The sequence below is a fragment of the Triticum dicoccoides genome, chromosome 6A (assembly GCF_002162155.2).
Source record: "Triticum dicoccoides isolate Atlit2015 ecotype Zavitan chromosome 6A, WEW_v2.0, whole genome shotgun sequence".
Classification (NCBI taxonomy): Eukaryota; Viridiplantae; Streptophyta; class Magnoliopsida; order Poales; family Poaceae; genus Triticum; species Triticum dicoccoides.
The window spans coordinates 386177634-386197784 of NC_041390.1; positions in this window are offsets into that span (position 1 = coordinate 386177634).

The window sequence follows — 20151 nt, forward strand, 5'->3', positions numbered from 1 at the left end:
CGCACAAGCGTGAGGGATTCCCTTTGTAGGGTTTGCAATATGTTCATGATTTGCTTATGGTGGGTGGCGTGAGTGACAGAAGCACATACCCGAGTAAGTAGGTTGTTTGCGTATGGGATAAAGAGGACTTGTTACTTTAATGCTATGGTTGGGTTTTACCTTAATGATCTTTAGTAGTTGTGGATGCTTGCTAGAGTTCCAATCATAAGTGCATATGATCCAAGTAGAGAAAGTATGTTAGCTTATGCCTCTTCCTCAAATAAAATTGCAATAATGATTACCGGTCTAGTTATCGTTTGCCTAGGGACAAATAACTTTCTCGTAACAAAAAGCTTTTTACTAAAACTAACTTAGTTGTGTCTTTATCTAAACAGCCCCTACTTTTTATTTATGCGCTCTTTATTACCTTGCAAACCTATCCGAAAACACCTACAAAGTACTTCTAGTTTCATACTTTCTCTAGGTAAAGCGAACGTCGAGCATGCGTAGAGTTGTATCAGTGGTCGATAGAACTTGAGGGAATATTTGTTCTACCTTTAGCTCCTCATTGGGTTCGACACTCTTACTTATCGAAAACTATTGTGATCCCCTATACTTGTGGGTTATCATACACCCACCACATTTCCTTCCTCAAAACAGCCACCATACCTACCTATTATGGCATTTACATAGCCATTCTGAGATATATTGCCATGCAACTTTCCATCGTTCCATTTATTATGACATGCTCCATCATTGTCATATTGCTTTCCATGATCATGTAGTTGACATCGTATTTGTGGCAAAGCCACCGTTCACAATTCTTTCATACATGTCACTCTTGATCACTGCACATCCCGGTACACCGCTAGAGGCATTCATATAGAGCCATATTTTGTTCTAAGTATCGAGTTTGTAATTCTTGAGTTGTAAGTACATAAAAGTGTGATGATCTTCATTATTAGGGCATTGTCCCATCTGAGTAAAGGGTCATGGAGACTATGATTCCCCCACAAATTGGCATGAGACTTCGGATGAAAAATAAAAAAAGAGGCCAAAAAATGAGAGAAGGCCCATAAAAAACAAAAAAAACAAAAAAATGAGAGAAAAGAGAGAAGGGGCAATGTTACTATCCTTTTACCACACTTGTGCTTCAAAGTAGCACCATGATCTTCATGATAGAGACACTCCTATGTTGTCACTTTCATATAGTAGTGGGGATTTTTCATTATAGAACTTGGCTTGTATATTCCAATGATGGGCTTTCTCAAATTGCCCTAGGTCTTCATGAGCAAGCAAGTTGGATGCACACCCACTTAGTATCTTTTCGAGCTTTCATAAACTTAGTGCATCCGTTGCATGGAAATCCCTACTCACTCACATTGATATCTATTGATGGGCATCTCCATATCCCGTTGATACGCCTAGTTGATGTGAGACTATCTCCTTCTTTTTGTCTTCTCCACAACCACCATATTCTATTCCACCTATAGTGCTATGTCCATGGCTCACGCTCATGTATTGCGTAAACGTTGAAAAAGTTTGAGAACATCAAAAGTGAGAAACAATTTCTTGGCTTGTCATCGGGATTGTGCATGATTTGAATATTTTGTGTCATGAATATGGAGCATAGCCAGACTATATGATTTTGTAGGGATAGCTTTCTTGGGGCATGTTATTTTGAGAAGACATGATCACTTTATTAGTATGCTTGAAGTATTATTGTTTTTATGTCAATATTAAACTTTTGTTTTGAATCTTATGGATGTGAATATTCTTTCCACAATAGAGAAGATTACATCGATAAATATGTTAGGTAGCATTCCACATCAAAAATTCTGTTTTTATCATTTACCTACTCGAGGACAAGCAGTAATTAAGCTTGGGGATGCTTGATATGTCTCCAACGTATCTATAATTTTTGATTGTTCTATGCTATTATATTATCCATCTTAGATGTTTTATATGCATTTATATGATATTTTATATGATTTTTGGGACTAATCTATTAACCTAGAGCCCAGTGCCAGTTTCTGTTTTTTCCTTGTTTTTGAGTTTCGCAGAAAAGGAATATCAAACGGAGTCCAAATGAGCTAAAAATTTACGATGATTTTTTATGGACTAGAAGAAGCCCTCTAAGCAAAAGAGTTGGGCTAGAAGAGCCATGAGGCCTCCACAAGGGTGGAGGGCGCGCCCTACGTCCTTGTCGTCGCCTCGTCGGCCCCCTGACTTATTCTTGACACAAAAATTCCTATAAATATAGAATCCTCCAGAAATAAACCTAGATCGGGAGTTCCGCCGCTCCAAGCCTCTGTAGCTACCAAAAACCAATTGGGACCCTGTTCCAGCACCCTGCCGGAGGTGAAAACCATCACCGGTGGCCATCTTCATCATCCCGACGGTCTCCATGACGAGGAGGGAGTAGTTTACCCTCGGGGCTAAGGGTATCTACCAGTAGCTATGTGTTTGATCTCTCTCTCTCTCTCCCTCTCTCGTGTTCTTGATATGGCACGATCTTGATGTACTGCGAGCTTTGCTATTATAATTGCATCTTATGATGTTTCTCCCCCTCTTCCTTCTTGTAATGGATTGAGTTTTCCCTTTGAAGTTATCTTATCGAAATGAGTATTTAATTAAGGATTTGAGAACACTTGGTGTATGTCTTGCATGTGCTTATCTGTGGTGACAATGGGATATTCACGTGATCTACTTGATGTATGTTTTGGTGATCAACTTGTGGGTTCTGTGACCTTGTGAACTTATGCATACGGGTTGGCACACGTTTTCGTCTCGACTCCCCGGTAGAAACTTTGGGGCACACTTTGAAGTTCTTTTTGTTGGTTCGAATAGATGAATCTGAGATTGTGTGATGCATATCATATAATCAAACCCGCGGCTACTTGTGGTGACGTTGGAGTATCTAGGTGACATTAGGGTTTTGGTTGATGTGTGTCTTAAGGTGTTATTTTAGTATGAACTCTAGGGCTGTTTGTGACACTTATAGGAATAGCCCAATAGATCGATTAGAAAGAATAACTTTGAGGTGGTTCCGTACCCTACAATAGCCTCTTTGTTTATTCTCCGCTATTAGTAACTTTGGAGTGACTCTTTGTTGCACGTTGAGGGATTGTTATATGATCTAATTATGTTATCATTGTCGAGAGAACTTGCACTAGTGAAAGTATGAACCCTAGGCCTTGTTTCCAAGCATTGCAATACTGTTTTCGTTCACTTTTACCTCTAGTTACCTTGCTGTTTTTATATTTTCAGACTACAAAAACCTTTATCTACCATCCATATTGCACTTGTATCACCATCTCTTCACCGAACTAGTGCACCTATTCAATTTACCATTGTATTTGGTGTGTTGGGGAGACAAGAGAATCTTTGTTATTTGGTTGCAGGGTTGTTTGAGAGAGATCATCTTCATCCTACGCCTCGCACGGATTGATAAACCTTAGGTCATCCACTTGAGGGAAATTTTCTACTGTCCTACAAGACTCTGCACTTGGAGGCGCAACAACGTCTACAAGGATAAAGTTGCGTAATTTCGGGGTCAAAACCGGCCGATCTCGGGTTGGGGGTCCCAAACTATGCGTTTGAGGATCGAAGGTAACAAGGGACACGGGGAACACGATTTTTACCCAGGTTCGGGCCCTCTTAATGGAGGTAAAACCCTACGTCCTGCTTGATTGTATTTGATGGGTATAGGGGTTACAAGAGTCGATCTACCTTGAGATCATAATGGCTAAAACCCTAGATGTGTAGCCTATGTGAATTCTGATAGCCTCTATGGACTAAACCCTTCGGTTTATATACACAACGAAGAGGCCTAGGGTTTTACAGAGTCGGTTTGCAGAAGAAGGAAATTACATATCCGGACGCCCGTCTTGTGACCCACGCATAGGAGAGTCCTATCCGGACATGGGGGCAGGTCTTCTACGTTGTATCTTCACGGCCCATCAGTCCGGCCCATATCACACAACCCGGCCACCCGAGGACCCCCTTATCTAGGACTCCCTCAGTAGCCCCTGAACCAGTCTTCAATGACAATATGTTCGACACACATGTTGTCTTCGGCATTGCAAGGCGGGTTCCTCCTCCTGAATACTTCAAAGCAATCTTCTGAATGAAAGAGATGTATCCGGATCTGCATGATAATCACAACCCTCAACCATGAAGGCAAAATATTTAATCAAAATAACGCCTGTCAACTGACAACTTTTCGGCGAAACGCCACATCTGGCCTCTTTATAATTTCAACCAATTTTTCGCCTCCCGCTTCGCGTTTAGAGGCGCAACATCTATTGACACGTCTTATCAAAACAGAGATCGTGTCCACTTATTGCAGGATCCTCATCAATATGGTTTGGTTAATCTAACCGTGCCATTCGCATGACCCCTTGGGAACAGGCGAGTTTTAAGGCTTGAGGGGGGGGGGCATTTGATATTCACTGTCTATATAAGAGGATAAAGATTCCTCTTTCTTCCCACGCCTTCTTCCTTCTCCTGCCTTCCCATCTTCGAGCCCCAGCACCCAAACTTCAATCTTTCCCACCACCGCCAACCTCTCCAGCCATGTCTGGGTCTGGCTCTAAGGGCAAGTGGGAGGCCTCCTCCGTCACGGAGAAGGACGTCAAGGAGCTCCGGGAGGCGGGGTATCTGTCTGCGGACATCGCGCACAGGCTCCCTGCCAAGAAGCAAGTTATCCCCACCCCGGAGCCCAGCGAAAGGGTGGTGTTCATCCCTCATTTATTCCGTGGGCTAGGGTTTCCCTTCCACCCCTTTGTCCGTAGCCTCATGTTCTACTACGGGCTAGATTTCCATGATCTAGCCCCAAACTCTTTCCAGCACATCTCGGCATTTATCGTCGTGTGTGAGGCGCTACTCCGTATCCCCCCACACTTCGGCCTATGGCTCAAGGTCTTCAATGTGAAGCGGAAGGTGGTCGACGGGCAGCACGCGGACTGCGGCGGCGCCATGGTGAGCAAGGTCCCCAACACCACTTGCCCTAAAGGGGCCTTTGTGGAGACCGTTAAGGTCTGGCAACAGGAGTGGTTCCACATCACTGAACCCCGCGGCGCCAGGTGGGCGGCCACTCTTGAGTTCAGATCCGGACCCCCTATGCGGCTCGCGTTGTGGACCAACAAGGGTCTTGACTGGGGATCTCCGGCGGAAGTTTTGATGCTGCAAAAGCGCATCACAAACATGATAAGCAAGAACACCAGCCTGCCAAACATGATTCAGGTGATGCTCTTCCGCTGGGTCCTTCCCTGCCAACTCCGGCCCTCCCACATCTGGGAGTTTTATTCGGAAGGACCCTAAAGTGCTTCTTTGGCACAATGCACGAAGATATCTAGAAGTTGCTCTTCAAGACCCAGAAAGCGTGGCCACAGACGAAGACATCAGCCTCGACAGCGAGAATCCAGCCACACCATTAAGTGTTTTATTCCCGAACATACATTGAGTCCATAAGTAATTGGGCATAATGAGTTTTCTGTCCCTTGCTTAGGGCTGGATAGCGAAGCCGGAGCGGATCAAGTGTTCGGCTCCACTGCCTGAAGATCCAGCCACTCCCCAGCTAACGAAGATGCTGGTCCCGGTGCCCTATCAGGCACCGGAGAAGAAGGCCAAGAAGAAGGGCAAGGAGGCCAAGGGCGGCCCCCGCCATAAGGGTGCTTCGAACGCACTGTCCGGAGAAACCGAAATCCCCTCCTCCCATGAGGAAGATGAAGAGAAAGAAGAGGCGAAAAGCGACTCCCCTCTCAATGGGAGGAAGAAAAAGAGGGCAACCTCCATAGACCCAGAGGAGGTGGCGTCCAAGAGGGGGAAGGTGGCCCTCTCGGATGGTTTTTATTCAGAGGCCGAACCCATCCCCAAGAGGCTTCCCAGGGCGAATCCCCAGGCCGAATGGTAAGCACCAAAGGCTTCGTGACAAGTATTTAGTCCTCTATGCTTTTAATATAACATATTATATTGTGTGTATTTCAGCCCTGCTCGCGACCTCCCCAACCCTTCATTATCTGAGGGGAGCTCTCTGCCGCCTGAGATGGCAAAGAGCGAGAAGCTGCCGCGAGCCTCTCTGCCCACTGACGGTGTCCTGGACTAGGGGGTACTCACCATGTCGTCTCCCAACCAGCTAGACCGGGCTGAGGACCCTGTGGTGGTTCACTATTGGGCCAGTCCAGATAGCCCATGCCGCATACAAAGAATACTCCACAAGACTTGGCGCCCAAGACAAGGACTCTCCTAAAAACCTAGGCCTTCGGTGTCTTATATAAACCTGGCACCCAACGAATTCGGATTTTGTCACCTCGTTGCACCGATGATCTGTGTCGACGTTGGCCTCGCGCCAGACCACATCTTTTTTTAGCAATTTGTTCTCCATAAAAATTTTTGTAAAGAATTTTTCTTTTCTTTATTTTGTTATTATTATCTTTCTTGTGCTACGTCATGCATGCAGACGGTGTCATGGCGGGCCGGTGTCATCATCCCGCCTGCGCCGACCAAGTTTTGTGGTCACCTCGGCGCGCGTCCCTCTGCCAACATCTCCGCGCGGCCACTTCGCCGTGCCGACCTCGGCGCTCCGGCCATGTTTATTTAATTATTTACTTTGCTTGAGTTAATTAAGCAGAAGAACTTTTAAAAAAGGGGGATATTATTAATATCATTACATGTTAGTACCTTTGTCTTGCACTATTTTATTTTCACAGGTAATCAATTTCGACTGCGTCACGCGGTCAACTCTGTGGGCCGGTGTCGTCGTCTTGCCTGCATCGATCAAGTTGTGGCGTCGCCTCGGCGCGCGTCCCTGTGTTAAGAACTTCGGCTGCGTCACACGTTCACCTCGATGTGTCGACGTCATCATCACGCCTCGGCCGGGCTGGGGGCTTCGCTTTACCACATCGGCCGAGCCGTGTCACTACTTCGGAGTGCCGAACTCCTTGCTCGGACACCTCAGGCTTGGGGGCTGGGACCTCGGCCACGCCAAGGACTGCGAACCTTGTCGGATCTGTCACAGATCAATGGGCGTCTTTGTCCCGCCACAACCCAGAATCGCGTCATCGACACCGAGCACATTAACCAGCTAAGTCGCTTTCATGCTCAAAGACTTTCAGTTTTATATTTTGTTCGGTTCGACCAAGCATTATACTTTTTGACAAAAAGTTGTTTGTGAAAAACTTCCTTGTCAAAACTTTGTTTGTGACATACAAATTCAAATACCCCGTTTACTTTTGGGCTACCTTTATGAAGCCTTTCCTCTTGCATATGATTATACTTGTATGACTTTGTTCCTTATTCGTGTATTACGCCACAATATGCACCAGGTTGACTTAAGTGTTCCGCAAGCTGGGTTGCCTTGCTCCTGTGTTTACCCCTACGTTCCTGATTGTTTGGCTAGGGAGTAAAGGGAGCACCTCTGCGATTGTCACGATCGGGTCATCCAAGCTCGGACCTCAGACTGGGTGAAGCTGAAAGCTAGCGCTCTTATTGTTTTCAATCATGGTCGGCACACAACGGAACTCATGAGTAAAAAAATCTATTGCTCAAGTCTCATAGTAACAATGAGCAACTGAAGAAAGGTATCGACGGAGGTACTATTTTCTTCGAAGATGCTTCTTACACTTTGTCAGTAATATAGCATAAGTTCCCTGAGCGCGCTTTGTCTGTTATAGCCCTATGGCCTGATTTCCTGGTTATCGGAAACACCATCGATATTCTCGACAGGTGGAGTACATAACACTTTTCGGCCCTTGACTGAAGAGGGAGAAGCCGACGGCCGGTTAAGACGCTTTTAAAGTTTGGGTGAACACATATATGATATAAGTACTTTAGTACATGCAATCATTATACATAAAATTCTTTTACCCAAGTCGTTTGGGGGCTCTTGAATTAGTATGAGCCGTTTTTGTTAGTCGCTGCACAGTCTTTTTCTACCACTCCTTTATCGACTCAGGTGTATGATCAATAGCCGGGTAGCCTGGTTTCTCTCTAAAGCCTCTCGCGTTTAGTTTGCTAATCTGGCCTGAGAAACACTCCGCCTTCGGGATTGGGAGGTTGAAGCCGAAGGATGACCCACTTGAAGGCTAGAGATCGGATTTGTCATGTCAAAGCACGACGGAAGTACAATTTTAAGACCAATTTCTTATTGGCACCAAAACATCTTGATTCAATCTAGACGTAAAGTTTTTTACGCATGTTTTTGGCCTTTGAGCTTATAACATCTTTTCACCTATTTTATGTTTTCCTTTCAGGAAGCAGGACATTCTCTTGGTTGAGATGTTCGGGGTGAAACTCTTTTCTAAAACTACAGTTCGGCATCTTTTCTGCCGAACCCCACCTCAATATTGTCAAAACATACATGACAGTTGAACTAGTTCCCGAGAAGGTACGATCCTAGGGTCGGCCATGTTGCCCAACCCAATTCTTGGGGGGCTACTACATTGGCAATCCAATGCCGAAAATTTAAGTGCAATATAGTTTTTGAGGAGATTATGATCCTCAGGTTGGTTGGCCGCACCCAACCTGAGTCTCGAGGACTTTGTACAACGCTTTTTGTGTCCTGAAGTATTCTGCCGAGCTAGGAGTTGATCCTTAGGCCGATTTTGCAAATCAACCTGAGTCTCAGGGGCTACTGGGATCAGCGGTCTTATGTCATCCTTCAGGTGCATCTCGGGTTTTAGACTGATACACACCTTGAGGGCTACTGGCTATATATCTCGGCAGAGAATAAATTGCACCAATCTAAAATATTGACAAAAATAGGCCCGTTGTCAGGGTGGTGCACCACCTCGGAAGCAGCATAAATCTCGGGCGCCAATGGCTGGCCCCATAGAGGGCATTCCCGGCATTAAGCTCGGCTAAACTCCTTCAACTTTTTTGAACCAAGGTGATCTATGACACCTCGGATATAGTCCAGTGTTGGAGCTTGGATGTAGTTCGGCGTTGGAGCTCGGCTGTAACAATACTCTTCGGATACAGTCCGGCGTTGGAGCTCGGATACATTCCGGGATTGGAGCTCGGAAGCGGTCTGGCGTTGGTGCTCGGCTACGAAAGATACCTCGAATGCAGTCCGGCGTTGGAGCTCGGACGCAAGAGGACACTGCCGCATGGGAACAACTTCAAACCCTAGGTATGGCATAAAAATAACAAGGCATTGATAAAGGCTCAAGACTTAAAGGGCTCCTCGGATACCCGATGTGTAAACTCTTCGGATTCACTTTGGCGATCCTCAAGATGGAAGATGAGAAGATTTGTTGAACCAGTTTTCAAGACCGACGAATGAAGATGAAGAACAGTTTAGAAGAATCGAGGAGCATCCCCAGCTTGAAGACTAGTTCAGCGGGCTACTGACGGTGTCCTGGACGAGGGGGTACTCACCATGTCGTCTCCCGACCAACTAGATCGGGCCGAGGACCCCCGTGGTGGTTCACTATTGGGCCAGTTCGGACAACCCATGCCGCATACAAAGAAGACCGCACAAGACTTGGCGCCCAAGACAAGGACTCTCCTAAAAACCTAGGCCTCAAGTGTCTTATATAAACCGAGGCTAGGCTAGTCAATAGGCATCTAATATTCATTAGAACAATCTCGTGGTAGACACATGTACTCTGTACTATCCCATATGAATACAATCAAAATCAGGATGTAGGGTTTTACCTCCATCAAGAGGGCCCGAACCTGGGTAAAACCTGTGTCCGTGTTACCATCGTTCCAAGACGCCTAGCTTAGGACCCCTACTACGAGATATGCCAGATTTCACACCGACACCCACCGCCACAGATGACACCATGGTGTTGTCCCAAAGGACCTCACCAGGCCATGGAGTAGTGAGCGAGCCGGCCGAAACGGCGCCCGAGGGTAATACCTCGGCTACCGAAGACATGGGGGCTGCGATCCCCATGGTGACCAACAGCAGTGTCCCTGACCAGTCCGGGCCCCAGCCGGACACCATTCCGGAAACCCATATGGTTTCGGAATCTGGAGAGCAGCCCCCTTTGAAGGAGGGAGGAGCGTCAGCTCCGACAGCTATCTCCACTAATCCGGAGGCACTGAATGCTCTGATGGAAGCACTACGACGTGCTTCCATCATGGAGGAGCACCGCACCCTGATGGGTGTGGTGGTTGAGAAGGTTCAGTCCGCCCAGAGCGGGCTGAACGAAGCTTTTACTAGCGTTCTAACAGGCTTCGAGGTATGCAACGTAATGCTCTAGATGATTTTTATATGAAGGAAATATACCTGTATATAGATAGTAGCCCCTGATACTCTGTCTGTTTTTGAAAAAAGGCGAACAAAGGATCTCATTGAATTCAGAGAAGGCGACATACTTTTCTCTTTTTTGAATAGGCTTCCCTGTTGGCAGCAACTGCCCAGGCCGCTGAAGTTTCCGAACTCAATCGAAAGCTGAAGCTGGCCAATGATGAGATCAACCGCATTAACAAGCGGTTCGCTGAGGCACAAGGTATGCGTGTACTTTTAAAAGAGTTTAATCATATATGTGAAGTAATATGCAAATTCAGAGTATAACTCATGTATTGCTTGTTATTATTGGTGCAGGTAGCGTGAACGGGGTCATGACCCTCAAGAGCGCCCTTTCCCAAGCCAAGGAGGAGGAGAAAGCGAGCAAAGCCACCGCTGATAAAGCGGTTGTGGATTTAAAGACCGAACAGGTCACCCTCCACCAGCACGAACAGAGGGCGGCCGAAGTGGAGTAGGAGCTGAAAGGCGCCATCAGCAAATGCAAGACTTTGGAGGAGAAGACTACAACCCAAGCGGCCGAACTCGCCAAAGCACTCCACGAGGCCAAGGAGGCACGGATCGAGTCCCAGAGTGCTCGTGAAGAAATTCGGCAGGCCGAACAGATAGCGGCTGGTAAGCCCTTTCTTTTGCAGAGTAATTTGGGGGTCAAAGATATGCCTTACTCACTCAACTATGGAGTTCTCCAGACGCCTTTGCGGATCTTCCGAAGAGTGCCACCGACACGGCGCAGTTCTTCCGAGTCTAGGAGGGGAACACGACAGAGAAGCTAATCTGGTCACAGTTCCTGGCGCCAAAGCGACCGACGCTATTGAACAACCAGATGATGCAACTGTCGAAGCTGCATAGGATGTCCGGTCTGGCCATGAAGGACATGATTGTCCGGCTTTGGCCAGCTGAACCCATTCCTAGCAGCTACTTCACCCTGGTGAAGCGACTCGCCGATGCACTGCCCCGAGTTGAAGCTTTGAAGCGCTAGGCGTGCATAGAAGGTGCGTGGATGGCCTTTGTCTGTGTCAAGATGCATTGGGCGAAAATGAATGCCACAGTCGTGGCAACTGAAGGCCTACCCGAAGGCAAGGGCCATCGCAAACCGGAGCGGTACTTCGACGACGTCCTGGCGGGTGCCTGAATAGTAGAAGGTCAATGCTCAAAGGATATCATGTTTGAGTGAATGTACCATGTTTATGCAGACTTTGCTTTATGAACCAAGGCCCGTAAATATATTTATGATTTTTTCTAAATTTATTTTCCTCCTGTGCGGCCGTTTTAACTCTGAAAGTTTGCCACTCATCGGATTCAGCCCCCACGTAGGTGCAACGGGGGTGTTCGGTCTAGAGCGCGATCACTCTTGACCCAATGTCTTGGTCCGTAAAGGAGGTGTCCGCGCATCGAACCAGGAAATCAGATTATGCGGCATTATTTCTTTCACTTAGCCATAGGAGTTTGATGATGGGGCAAAAGACTAGCCCCTGGTGCCTATGCGGCCCTCCGAACTAGGATGGCTTTATCACATGACTGGGCGAAGGCCAGTCCTTCGTATAATACAGAATAATTCACAAAATATTTGTAGCAAGTCGCCGAATCGCCGACCAGCTCTCGCCACATCATGAAAGTTAGTTTTTGGCTTTCTCTACTGAGGTGTTTGACCGAATGAACCAGAAACACAATCGTAGTAGTTCTCCCTTTACTACCTTAGCCGAACAAGCAGAATGTAAGGTGGTAATCACACGAGCTGGGCAACCCAACTATTAACCAAAGACATGATTCAGAGTTGATGCATATAATGCAATATTCGAGATGCCAAAGTATACTCTAGAAGTGTTTGGACTTTTGAAAATATACGTAGCCTAAATGGAGCCCCCGGTGTTTAAGCCGTACCAAAGTATATATGGCAATCTGAAGCAAAGAGGAAATACATATTATGAAGTAAACCAACACCGAACAGGGGTTGATAGGGAAAAAAACTATTTCCATTATAATCTATTTGATACGTCGAAACGTGTTATTACAAATAATGATGTAATCATCCAGGCTATTTTACATGCCGGGCATTAATAAACAAGGGGAAGTTGTATACAGGGCCTAAAAAAGGAACATGTATTCTTGAAGATCCCGTTGACACCCTGCCACACGTCTGCGCCGGTGTCACCTTGGTGCAAGATCCTTTGAGAGGAGAAAAACGATGATCTTTTATATAAAAGGGTCCTGACGAAAGAGCCCTTGTGCGACCGTAAGGTGATTAGGTTTTAATGAACCTATATTATAAGGAAAAATGAAGGAAAAAAGGTTGGGGTCCAAATAGGGTCAAGCCGCACTATAGACCTTGTCCGCAGTATGCCTCCGTCATTGCCCAAGGTATTTTAAGTGAGTAGTTATGCACGCACGGTACATATGCCGCAGTTAGATGGGGCGATCGATGGTGGCGGGACTGCTAGTCCAGCTCTGGATCCAACAAGCTGTCGTTCTGCAGAGGAGGCCAGACTCGTTTAACAATGTCTGAGGGCTTGATGGCCGATGAAGTGTTCGGCTCGATGAGGCCGCTCTGTACCACGTCTGTGAGGACATCGGTATGCTCCTTGGTAGGGAGGGAGCGCTCCATGTTTCCAGTAACTGTGATGACGCCGCGCAGTCTAGGCATCTTGAGCTTTAAGTAAGCATAGTGCGGGACTGCGTTGAAGCAGGCGAAGGCGGTGCGTCCGAGCAGTGAGTGATAACCACTGCGAAAGGGGACAACATCGAAGATCAAGTCTTCGCTTCAGAAGTTATCTGCTGAACCAAAGACTACTTCCAACATTAATGAACCCGTGCAGTGGGCCTCTACGCCGTGTATCACCCCTTTAAAGGTGGTGTTACTAGGCTTGATTCTGGATGGGTCAATACCCATTTTACTAACAGTGTTTTGATAAATCAAGTTACGACAGCTTCCGCCGTCCATAAGGACCCGAGTGAGATGCAATCCATCGATGATTGGATCGTGGACCAGGGCTGCCGAACCTCCATGAAGGATACTGGTCGGGTGGTCCCTGTGATCGAAGGTGATTAGACAAGCCGACTGTCAATGTCAAAACCGGCGGATCTCGGGTAGGGGGTCCCGAACTTTGCGCGTAAGGCGGATGGTAACATGAGGTAGGGGACACGATGTTTACCCAGGTTCGGGCCCTCTTGATGGAGGTAATACCCTATGTCCTTCTTGATTGTTCTTGATCATAAGAGTTGATCTATCACGAGATCAGAGAGGCTAAACCCTAGAAGCTAGCCTATGGTATGATTGTATGTTGTCCTATGGACTAAACCCTCCGGTTTATATAGACACCGGAGGGGGCTAGGATTACACTAGGTCGGTTACAAAGGAGGAGATATACATATCCGTATTGCCTAGCTTGCCTTCCACGCCAAGTAGAGTCCCATCCGGACACGGGATGAAGTCTTCAATCTCATATCTTCATAGTCCAACAGTACGACCAAAGGATATAGTCCGGCTGTCCGGAGACCCCCTAATCCAGGACTCCTTCAATAGCCCCTGAACCAGGCTTCAATGACGATGAATCCGGCACGTAGTATTGTCTTCGGCATTGCAAGGTGGGTTCCTCCTACGAACACTCCATAGAAGATTTTGAACACCAGAATGGTGTTCGGCTCTGCAAAACAAGTTCCACTTACTACCGCAGAGAGAATAATATTTGCACAAATCTAATCTGCTGACACATTCTGACAGCACAACGTTAGGTCATGGCTCGGTCATTATTCGAACCGTTTTTCTCAACCAGCACCGCACATAACATGGGGCGGTTTCCTCGACACGTCTGTTCAAAGCAGAGATCGTGTCCCCCTTATTACGGGATTCTCATCAATACGGACATGGGTAACCCAACCGCGCCATCAATTACGACGCCTGGGGAATAAGCGGTTTTGCCAGGCAAGTGGGGAGACGCATCGCCTCTTCCGCCCTTATAAAGGGACAAGGATTCACTCTTTTCACCCACGCCTTCTTCCTCCTTGCTTAACCATTCCCGCACAATCGAGCTCTAGCGCCCAAGCTTGCCTTCCTCTTCTCAAACCACTCCAAGCATGTCCGGAGCAGGAGGCAAGTGGATGGTCTCCTCCGTCACGGAGGAGAACATCAAAAAGTTACGGGAAGCCGGATATCTGGCCGCGGATATCGCACACCGGCTGCCAAATGCGGGGCAGATCATCCCAACGCCCGAACCTCATGAGAGGGTAGTTTTTCCTACCCATTTTGTCCGTGGACTGGGATTTCTCCTCCACCCATTTGTCCGCGGGCTCATGTTCTACTATGGGCTGGATTTTCATGATCTGGCCCCCAATTTCATCCTCAACATCTTGGCGTTTATCGTCGTGTGCGAGGCCTTCCTCCGCATCAGGCCCCACTTCGGCCTATGGCTTAAAACCCCTTCAATGTTAAACCGAAGGTGGTGGGTGGCCAGCAAGCAGAGTGCGGAGGCGCCCTGGTGGGCAAGATGCCTAATGTCACCTGGCTCGAGGGCACCTATGTGGATACCATAAAGGGGTGGCAATCGGGGTGGTTCTACATCACCGAGCCGCGTGACTCCAACTGGGTGGCGGCCCCCAAATTTCGATCCGGAATCCCCACGCTGCTCACCTCCTGGAAAGAGAAGGGCCTGTCCTAGGGTTCTTCGGTAGAGTTGACCGGACTCCAGACCTGTATCCGGAATATGACAATCAAGAAAATCAAGCTCGTCAACGTGGTCCAGGTCATGCTCTTCCGCCGGATCCCCCCTTGTCAACGACGGACATTCGATTTGTGGGAGTTCGACTCGGCCAAGCACCAGACACTGCAACAGCTCTATGACACGACGCACGAGGATGTCTGGAGAGTGCTGTTCAAGGGCGCCGAGATTCCTCCTTCCCTCACCAAGGACCGCGGACTCAACGCAAAACGTCGCGCCAATCCGGTAAGTTTTTATATCTCTCAGGGTATTTATTTGCCCCGGTTTAGTCATATGCAGGATCTAAGCTTCTATGCCATTAACAGGACCAGATAAAGATAGAGGAGCAGCTTGATTGCCCAACCCCCCTGCCCGAAGATCCTGCAGGCGCTCTCCTAACGGAGATGCTGACTCCGGCACCTTACAAGGTGCCGGTGAAGAAGACCAAGAAGAAGGCCGCGGGGACCCGAAAGGGTCTCCGACGCAAGGTTGTATCGGACTCATCGTACGATGACTCCGACGCGTACTCCTCCCATGAAGACGAGGAGGAGGAAGAGGAAAGCTCTCCCTCCCAGCCAGGGGAGACAAGAAAAGGAAGGTTGACCCATCCGGGGAGGCCGAAGGGTCCAAGAGGGGAAGGACCCTCCCTCCTGACTGCACCACGACAGCCGCCGACTGCGGCGACGAGTGGCTACCCAGGGTCAAGCCCCTGGCGAAATCGTAAGTGTCCGGGCACCATAGTACTTCATGGTATGTTTTATTACACTGCCTCTCCTCATGCCGAACATGATTATGCAGGCCGTCCCGAGATCGTCTCGACGTATCCTCGTCGAGCGGCTCTCTGGACTCGTTGGATATGAACAACGGTTCTCTCCCGACCGCTACCACCCCTCGCCCTATGGACAACGCCGAGGTGTTGTCTCAAAAGGCACTGAGCCAAGGGGGGGTGGTCCTGGGGGCGCCTCGAGGCGACTTCCCGGACCTTGGGTACCAAGGGAGCGAGGCTCCTACGGGCTCCGAGTTCGGCCCTCAGCCGAACACTACGCCGGAACCTTCGATGGTTCCGGACTCCGGCAGGCGGTCCCCCGTTAAGGGGGGCCAACCATCCGTGCTGGTGTCCTCTGACGAACCAGAGGCACCGGACAACTTGCTGGAAGCGCTTCGCAGCACTTCCATCGATGAAGAGCACTGCACTATCATGAGTGCGGTGGTCGAGAAGGTTCAGTCCGCCAAAAACGGACTGACCGAAGCTTGCTCCAGCCTCCTATCAGGCTTTGAGGTAAGAAATCAAAATATAAGAAAATATTACCACATAGATAGTAGCCCCTGATGCTCTGTTCGGCGTTCGCGAAGAAAAGCCGAATAGAGGATCAAATGACAACTCAGGAGTCTAATTAGAGTATGTCTATGTGTATGTGCAGGCTTCACTACTGGCCGCTGCCGCACGTACTGCGGAGGTCTCTGCGCTGAAGCAGGACCTGAAGCTGTCCGAGGATGAGCTCGGCCTTACCAAGAGGTAGCTTGAAGAGAGCAGAGGTAAGAAGTACCCCTTTCTATATAGTTAAAAAGAAATTCAGTTGTAAAGTAATAGGATCATCATGGGTTTGCTAGGGGCCACGACCGAAGTGGCGACCCTGAGGAAGGCGTTGTCCGAGGCCGAAGACAAAGCGGCCAAGGAGCACATTGAACGGGAAAAGCAAGAAGCCCGAGTAGGCAAGGTGCAGCAAGAGCTCGAGGCCCTCGCCAAAAAGCACGAGTCCTTGGATCTTCACTCTAAAACACGAGAGTCCCAGCTCGTGCAGGCGCTTGAAAGCGTCCGGAGCGCCAAGGCTGAAGCCCACAAGGCCCTCCAGGAGATTGACGCAGTGAAAAGATAGCAGCGGGTAAGGCATTCATTATGCAAAGCAAGCACGTGAAGGAGACTTTCCTTTTTCTTACCCTAGTTCGGAGCTCTCCAGGAGCGTTTGTAGATCTTCCTCGCAGTGTACTGGATGCCGCGGAGTTTTACTGGGCTGAGGAGGGGAGCTCGACGGAGAAGTTGTTCTGGTCTCGGTATACTCGGACCGAACACCCCGTGCCCTTGAGCGACTAGCTGAAGAAGTTGGTCGAGCTTCACAAGGCGGCCGAACAGGCCATGAGGGGCCTTATAGTCCGGATGTGGCCTAGCGAGCCCCTGTCCGGCAGCTACTTCGGTCTGGTGAGGCGGCTTGTGGAAGCCTGCCCACGGCTTGAAGTCATCAAGCGGTCCGTCTGCATCGAGGGTGCACGCAGGGCTTTTGCCCGGGGGAAGGTGCACTGGGCGAAGCTAGACGCCGTGAAGCTGGTGAAGGAAGGGCCGCCGGAGGGCAAGGAGCATCGCTGCCCCAATTATTATGAGAGTGTCCCGAAGGGTTCCCTCCTAGTGGCAGATGAGTGTGCCAAGGATGTAATTTTTGAATGAACAGGCTCATGTGATCCTGTAATATGAAACGAGATCATTTGCGCCATGCGATGCTTTCTTAATTTAAAATATTACCTTCTGTGTGGCCATTTATAAAATCTAAGAGTTGGCCAGTCGTCGGCTTCTATCCCCATGTAACTAGTACTGGGGTGTTCGGGATAAACATGAACACTCTTTACCCCAATTTTGGGTCCTTCAAGGGAGGTGTTCAGCGCAACGAACCAGGCAATCGGACTATAATGCTTTATCACTCTCACTTAGCCATAGAAGTCTATGATTTTAAATTTTGGCGAAGCCCCTGGTATTCGGAGGCCCGAATTTGGGGCGCTATACACGCCTAAGCCGGACAAGGCCGACTCCTCGCCCAAAGCAGAAAAAGTCTTTAAGGACTTGAGACCTCTCGAACAGCGACTAGTCTCTCGCCTTATCATGACAGTCAGTTTTTGGCTTTCTCTACTGAGGTGCTCATCCGGAAGAACCAAGACACAATCGCAGTAGTTCTCCCACCGCTACCTTAGCCGATATAGAGGAACGTAAGGTACCAAAGCATGGGAGCTGGGTAACCCAATATTTGACCGAAGACATGATTCGGAGCTGATGCATATAATGCTATAAGTTTGGAGTGCCGCACTGTCGAAAGTGTTCGGACTTCTTGCGCCGTATTATGGGGTAAACGCGAACCACTGGCGAACTGACCGTACCCGAACGTGCGGGTGCGGATTGTCGTAAGTGGACATATAAGAGAAAGAGAAAAACTTAAATAATGCAATGACAGATTAAGCATATGCATTGTTATTTAAATAATATGTCGAAGCGTACTTGGTACAAGTAGTGCAATAAGCATAAAGTAGGACAATTCGAAATGTCCTATCCCAGGTCAAGCTACGCATAAATAGTGAAAATCGGGTATATCAATTATTACTAGAGACCACCTGGCGATTCCCGTGTTCATCTTAGCTTCTTGCCGCCTTGGTTGTTGCTTCTGGAATGTGTCCGGCAATCGTACTGCCAGAAAGGGCTTCCAGAGAGTTAGGCCCTGAAAGAGAAAAGGAATGACAAAGGTATACAGCCCCTAGTGCGGTTAAGCCACAATGCGGGGCGTGTCCTGATCGTGCCCCCGCCTATGTCCATGGTATTTTCAATGCGTAGTTATGTACGTGTGGCACGGATTTCGTCGCTTCACCGGGACTGGGACGAGGGCCGAATTGCTAGGCGAGCTCTAATCGTGCTAGGCGATCCTGTTGCAGCTTGTTCCGGACTCGCTTGAAGGTGTTCGGGGGCTATGACGCCGAATGAGTGGTCTGCCTGAACAGGCTGCTTTGTGCTTCTGCTGTAAGGGCCGCAGTGTGCTCTTCTTTACGGAGCGAGTGTTCTGTGTTTCCATTTACCGTTATGACCCCACGAGGTCCTGCCATCTTGATCTTGAGGTATGCGTAATGCGGCACTGCATTGAATTTTGCAAATGCTGTCCATCGGAGCAGTGCATGGTAGCCACTATGAAACGGGACGATGTCGAAGATTAACTCTTCGCTTCGGAAGTTGTCCGGTGATCCGAAGACCACTTCCAGTGTGATTGAGCATGTGCAATGGGCCTCTACACCTGGGATGATGCCTTTAAAGGTGGTTTTGCTGGGTTTGATACTCGAGGGATCGATACCCATTTTTCGCACTGTATCCTGATAATGTAGGTTCAGGCTGCTACCGCCGTCCATAAGGACTCGAGTGAGGTGAAATCCGTCAATGATGGGGTCTAGGACCAGTGCGGCAGATCCGCTATGACGGATGCTAGTGGGGTGGTCCCTGCGATCGAAGGTGATCGGGCAAGCAGACCATGGGTTGAACTTTGGGGCGACGGGCTCCATCGCATAGACGTATCTTCGGTGTTATTGCCATTATTACGGCGCTTTGGTCTGTTACGACGCTGCCTACCGTTAACATCTTTGGTATCCGAGGTATCCAGATTCCTCGATGTGTTGTTGCTGCGAGCCAGCCAGCTCTCCTCGCCCGTGCAAAAGCGGGTCATGAGTGTTGTGAGGGCTGCCATAGATTTCGGCTTCTCCTAGATGAGGTGGCGGGCGAGCCACTCGTCGCGGATGTTATGCTTGAATGCCGCTAGGGCCTATGCATCCGGACAGTCTACAATTTGGTTTTTCTTAGTCAGGAACCGTGTCCAGAATTGTCTGGCCGATTCACCTGGCTGCTGGGTTATGTGGCTCAAGTCATCAGCATCTGGTGGCCGCACATAAGTGCCCTGGAAGTTTTCAAGGAATGCGTCTTCCAGATCCTCCCAACTACCGACGGAATCTGCTGGCAAGCTGTTCAGCCAATGCCGAGCTGGTCCTTTGAGTTTTAGTGGGAGGTACTTGTAACGCCCCAGATGTAACTTTCCCCATTTGTACTCCAACTCTTGCCGTTTCCGGTGTCAAGTTATATTTATTTCTCGGGTTCGGGTCCTTGTCTCCGTGTGTTGTTTTCGTTTTCATGCATCTCATACCATGTCATCTCGTGCATTGCATTTGCATATATGTTCATCTCATGCATTCGAGCATTTTCCCCGTTGTCCGTTTTGCATTCCGGCGCTTCGTTCTCCTCCGGTGGTCATTTCTAGTCTTCTTTCGTGTGTGGGGTTTAAACATTTCCGGATTGGACCGAGACTTGCCAAGCGGCCTTGGTTTACTACCGGTAGACCGCCTGTCAAGTTTCGGGTCATTTGGACTTCGTTTGATACTCCAACGGTTAACCGAGGGACCGAAAAGGCCTCGTGTGTGTTGCAGCCCAACACC